The following is a 6,084-nucleotide window of genomic DNA, read 5'->3' as shown; positions in this document are numbered from 1 at the left end:
ACCATGCATAAAATAACATATAACAGTAGATCCAGATCTTTGCAGAGTACTTAAGAAAAAATACAAACAAATGTCATTTGATTGTGCGTAAATAGAGAAAATACACAAGTATATAAAAATAGACACGAAAATGCTTCAAATATCCTTTATTACTTTAGATCTTCCTTATACACACTTTCCAGACCCTACAAACACAACTGCAGGGGCCCACACACTCAATTGTGGACTTACCAAGGTCTCCGTGTGCTTAGATGTAGGAGCCTTCCCCTTTGCCAAAAACACAGAAAGATAGTACATACTCAGAACATATCAAAATCCCATTCTATTCAGTTATATCTTTAGACTCGCTAAGACACCCTTTTAGATATTGTTTTCTATTACAGTACCATGGTCCACAAACCATGGACAAATCTCAAAAACAATACAAAAACTAAGGGGCTTTGACCTTCCTAAACCCCTTGAATCTTAGTGATCTGTGCTACTCGCGCTCCACTCCTCAAAATGCAGATACTTACAATATCTTAACAAAAATTTACCCAGGGGAGCCTATCCTAACACTTGGGCGTGAGATTTGCATTAGAGTTGAGGAGAACAAGGTGTGATCCAGATTGGATAAATATATTTGTTTTCATCCATATTTGATCCGAATTGGATCCATAGAAAGACTGTCGAGAACCATGACTGAATCAGGTCAAACAAATCTCTAAAGAAATCCAAAAACAATATCAAAAACACCTTGAACCAGTGGCCATGGCAGCTAACGTGGAAAGACGAGGACCTCGGCCAAAGTGCGCTGACTGAGGCCCATGGAGACCATGCAGGAGGCCAAAGTAGCCCCTAGGAGCCCGGGAATGGGAAAAGGAAGAGGTTTTTGATGCGTGGCTGGGCGAACAGGGCCAAAATGGAGGAAGCCCGAGTGCTCGGTCGCGTTGGGAACCGGAGGACCGTGGGCGGAAAAGGTAAAAGTGCTAAAGTACAAATGTGGGACTTGCGCTCTAGAAACCAATGGTATTTATCGGGGCGCCCTTGAACGGTAAGAGGTTTTGGACGAGAACGAAGCGATTCCATACATCGATCGATGTGTGGCAAGCGGAGGTGAGAGAAAACCACCGTTGATCGTGCGCTATCAGTCGAGCAAGTCAACCACGTGAAACGTGCATATGACGTTGGATCTGGAGGGCTCAGATCAGACGGCTGAGATTGCGCTCGACGGAGGAAGTGGAAGCGACAGGGAATTAAGCCACTTGACTGCCATGGTGGAGGAAGATTCATCCACGGCATAACTGAAGAAACGAAACGACGAAGCATGCTGGTGCCATTTAGAGGAGGAAAAGTGGCCACTCCCTGAGCATTCATGATGACGCCGAATGCAGGGAACTCCAAGCGCAGCTGCAGAAGGTGAATCGACATAGGCGGAAGAGGAACCGAACAGGCATAGGGATCAAATGGCTAAAGCCATGAACAGAGACAGTCGAATCAGTGAGAGTTGATTTGGAGTCAGAATTGAGAGGAGTCCAAGCGACCAAGAGAGACAGTGAACAGTGAACCCTGAGAGGAGGAATGAACACAGAGAACAGTAAAGCCAAGCAGAAGAGATAGAGGGCCGAGCTGACCACAGGCATCATTGAGCACCAGAGAGCTTGAAGTTTCAAGCCTTCCCACAGAGGAATCTGTCCGGACTGAGCAACACATTTGGCTCTTTTTATTGTAGACCAAGGGTCACAGAGCTGTAGGAAAAAGAAGAGTTTGTGTACTCCAAGTGGCTTGGGGAATCCAAGAACCACCCTACCAAGCAAAATCTGCTTCAGGAGAACTCATATTGAGTCCATGTATTGTAATTTCTCTGCTGAAAGACACAATAAAACAAGGCCACCACTAAAGCTGGACCAGAGACGTAGCCCTAGAGAATAGGGTGAACTCCTTATTAAAATTGTTTGTGTCTTTGTGTTTCTTACTGTATTTCTCTGCTGTCTCTCCATTTTATTGTCTGTGTATTGGCAATCTAATCGATCCGTTGTTTCAATAACATAGAACACACACCAGCACATGAGTCTGTAATACCTTAGTTTAATAAATCTTTAACTGATGGCACTCATAGGGTGAATATCAGATCAATATTTATGCTTTAAGAGTGGAAAAAGTGGAGGAATCAACTCACAGGATCCCTTTTACATGTGGGACCCAGTTTGGAAAATTAGGGTTTGAAACCTTCTGGGAGTGTTTTGAGGCATCAAGCGACATTTTTTTGGGGGTAAGACTTTGTTTCTTTGACGCGACACATTTTTTCTTATTCTACACACACAAAAATTTCCAACGATGCAAGAATGTCATCAATCAGAGTCTGTATATGAAACTTGTGTCACTCAGAAGTTGACCTTCTTGTTTTCACTACCATAATTCAAGAGGATGTCATGTTAGCCCCCATTATTCATGAAAAAGGGGCTAAGAAAATTATTATTGTGACGAAGACTCTAGAATATTCTATATTTTAACTTTGGTTAAGAGTTGAGGTAGTCAAACCTAACCACTAGAAGGCTATCAAACTATGTTATAATCGAGCCAGTCGGAGGAAAAGGGTTTCCATTCTTTTGAGTGCATTTGCTCCATAGTTGAGAAAAAATAAGCAAGAGGGATAAGAGATAGAGCACACAGAGAGGATTTGTGCATTGTAGCCCACAGGCCATGGGTCATGCTTCTTTGTACTCACAACCATGTTTATATTTAGAGAAAGAGAGTAGAGCAACCTCACCTTCTAGTCGGGTTTTCCTGCCGAAAGGGTTTCCCTGGTCATATCTTCTGTCAAATGTGTGTTTGAAATTTTTATTTCGCTATTCCCTATTTTCCTCATAATTTTAATTCACATGCGTCCACTATTAGCAATAATATACACATCCAAAAATCTAAAAGGAAATAAAAATGTAATAGTATGGAATTTCAAATTTCAAATATAATTTTGTCAGATATGTTGCGATGAATTGTCTAGTGGAATATCCATGGAAATTTATGAATCACATTGATATCAGAGCAGGTTTCTTTAGGTATATTGTGGATAACCCTCATGATCCTATAGAGGAGAGGTTTTAAGGACTATAACAACAAGTCACAGATAGAAATTGTAATGTCCATCTCCTCATGACGACCCTGGACAATAACCTTGGGATATTCTAAGAAGATGGGGGTTATAATGCAAAGAAAAAATCATAGGCGAGATCAGGAGATTAGGAAGAAACAAAGAATTAGACGAAGAAAGGAACTAAAAAATATCAAACCAGTTCGAGTGCCATGAATAAATCACAGTCCCTACTCAAAATGGAAACAAAGGTCGATATCAAGTCGTACTAAGGCCCAATCAACTTTTTAAACCTAAATCACCAGTTGTAGCAATTGGAAGTGTATTTCAATGTTCATCATATAGAGGAGGAACATAATATTTCATTTGCGTGGTTGAAATTAGAAGGTTATTCCCTAACTTGGTGGGAAATCCGCACAAAAACCTTGAGATTGGAGGGAGATCCTCTAATGACTAAGTGGGAGGACTTCAAAACCCTCATAAAGTTATAGTTTTACCCTATTGAGTATGTAGAGGACTAGTGGATCTCATCCCACTACTTCAAGCAAAAGTCGAGGAAAAGCATGTAGGAGTACACTATAGAGTTAAAAAATATGTCCATAGTGCTAGGTATCTCCCCAAAGAAACCATATGTACTCCTCAAGTATTTGGAGGGTCTACACCGCCATTTGTGGGAGAAAGTGATGTTTTTCAAACCTAAATCGATGGGTGAGGATTTTGTATAGGAACAATACCTGGAGAACACAGGCTTGAAGAAAGCACCATCAAGTGTGTCGAAGTAGAAGGAGAAATAAGGCGCTTCTAAGGAGGGGAAGAGGAAGCACAAGGGGGGGGGGGGGGGGGGGGGGGGGGGGGGGGAAAGATAAAAATATGACAACCATGACGCATTTATGCAAAGATCCCAACAACCATTGCAACATTGATGACCATAAAGAGGAGAAGTTTTGGAAGTTGCATCCAGAGCTTAGCCTGAAGAACAATAAGAAGAAGAACCATGGAAAATTTTAGGGGCTAATATTCATAGGCGGGAAAATTTTCCATGGTTTTTCCAAAAAACATATTCGCCAATTTCCATTTTTTATAAAAATAATTCGCCCAAGTTTTATAATATAAAATTATTTTACCTTAAATATCTCCAAAATTATATAGAGAGTATATATAAAAACATAACAAGTTCTAATGTTTTTTACAAGTGTATCACCAAATATTTGATAGTTTTCATATTAGGGACTAGAAATATTCGCCAAGGTTTCTAAACTTAAAATAAATTTCCATCCTTAAAATTTTCCTTGAGAAGAATCTCATGGCCACTGATTCAAGCAACCAAGTTGAAAGTAACTCGGACATGGAAGAGAAGATAATTTGTACATCAATGCAAAATTTGGTGAATCTAAGTAGCCTTTAGTAATAGGAAGAGAAGGAAATGACCAAACTATTCCATATAAAGATTCAAGTAAAAAATATAAAGATTGATGCTATGTTTGACTCGGGATCGTAGACAAATCTCATTGTAGCTGAGGTGGTCAATAAGTTAGGATTGTAAGTTCGTGATCATCCAAGCCATATCCACTTGGATGGGTAAATAAGGATGCTTTCACAAAACAATGCAAAATTAGATTTGTGTTCAATGTTGATTTTATTGATGAAGTAGAACTAGATGTGGTTCACCTTGATGTATGTGGAGTCATGTTTGGGAGTCCCTACATGTACATACGAGATTTAATATTTATGTGGAGAGACAACTAGTATTGGCTCATAAAGGATGGAAAATTGTTCACAATCAATGCGCATAAATGCAAGTCAAAATTTTCACTAGTAAGTGCCAACCAAGACAAGAAATTGATAAGTTCAAGTAAGAAGTATGTTTTATTGTTTTTAAGAGAAAGTTAGTCTTTAGAAGATTCAGTAAGAGGTAACACATCCTTGGAAGGGTGTACTAAGAAACATAAACAACAACCAGAAGAGTTGCTACAGGAATACACAGATTGTTCTGAGAGCCTAAAGGGTTATCACCTAAGAGGGAAGTGGAGCACGAGATCTAGCTATTTCCATACTCCCCATTACCAAACATTGTGTTGTACAAGCAGTCTGTTATAGAATAAAGTGAGGTGATTAAATAGTTGCAACAAATACTGAACAAAGTGTCATTCGACCAAGTACATCACCATGTGGGTCAACCAACATCATGGTGCAAAAGAAGGCTTGGACAAGGCAGATGTGTATAGATTATAGGGTGTTGCACAAATCACACTCAATAACAGGTACCCCTTGCATAGGATAGATGATCTGATGTATCAGTTATAGCAAGAAAAATACTTCACCAAACTAGCCTTAAAGTCTAGATATCACCAAGTTTGAGTTAGAGAACAAGATACCATAAATACAACCTTCAAAACTAGGAAAGATTTGTATGAGTGGTTAGTCATTCCATTTGGCCTATATAATGCATTGTCTACATTTATGAGATTAATGAGTGATGTACTGCACCCTTTTATAGATTCATTTGTTATTGTCAATTTGGATGATATACTCGTATAGAGTGTTACTTGGGAGGAGCACATTTCACATTTGATGTAGGTCCTAGAGACATTAAATAAGCACCAATTGCTAGTGAATCTCAAGAAGTGTGAGTTTTCAAAACAATATTTGGTGTATTCGAGGTATGTGATAGGTGGAGGAGATTTGAAGATAGATCATGTCAAGATGGAGGCCATCATGAAATTCCTAGTTCCTACTAATTTTTATGAGATTAGGATTTTCAATGGGAAAGCACAATACTTAAGGAAATTTATAGCCTCATTTTCAATAGTAGTAGTGCCACTCCACACCATAACAAGAAGTGACAAGAGTTTCTAGTGGCGAAGGGTCAGCAGATGGCCTTTGAGGAGCTAAAGAAGAAGATCAATCAAGCACCACTTCTAGAATAACCAAACTTGTAACATCCCTTTGAAGTGGAAACAAATGCAAGTGGGTATGTTATGGTAGCAATCTTGATGCAGGGAGGAAGGCATGTC

The sequence above is a fragment of the Pinus tabuliformis genome, chromosome Q (assembly GCF_031772625.1).
Source record: "Pinus tabuliformis cultivar Carrire ecotype Pingquan chromosome Q, CPIR1, whole genome shotgun sequence".
NCBI classification, from domain to species: Eukaryota; Viridiplantae; Streptophyta; class Pinopsida; order Pinales; family Pinaceae; genus Pinus; species Pinus tabuliformis.
The sequence above is the reverse complement of the archived record's forward strand: the minus strand, read 5'-3'. Positions refer to the sequence as shown.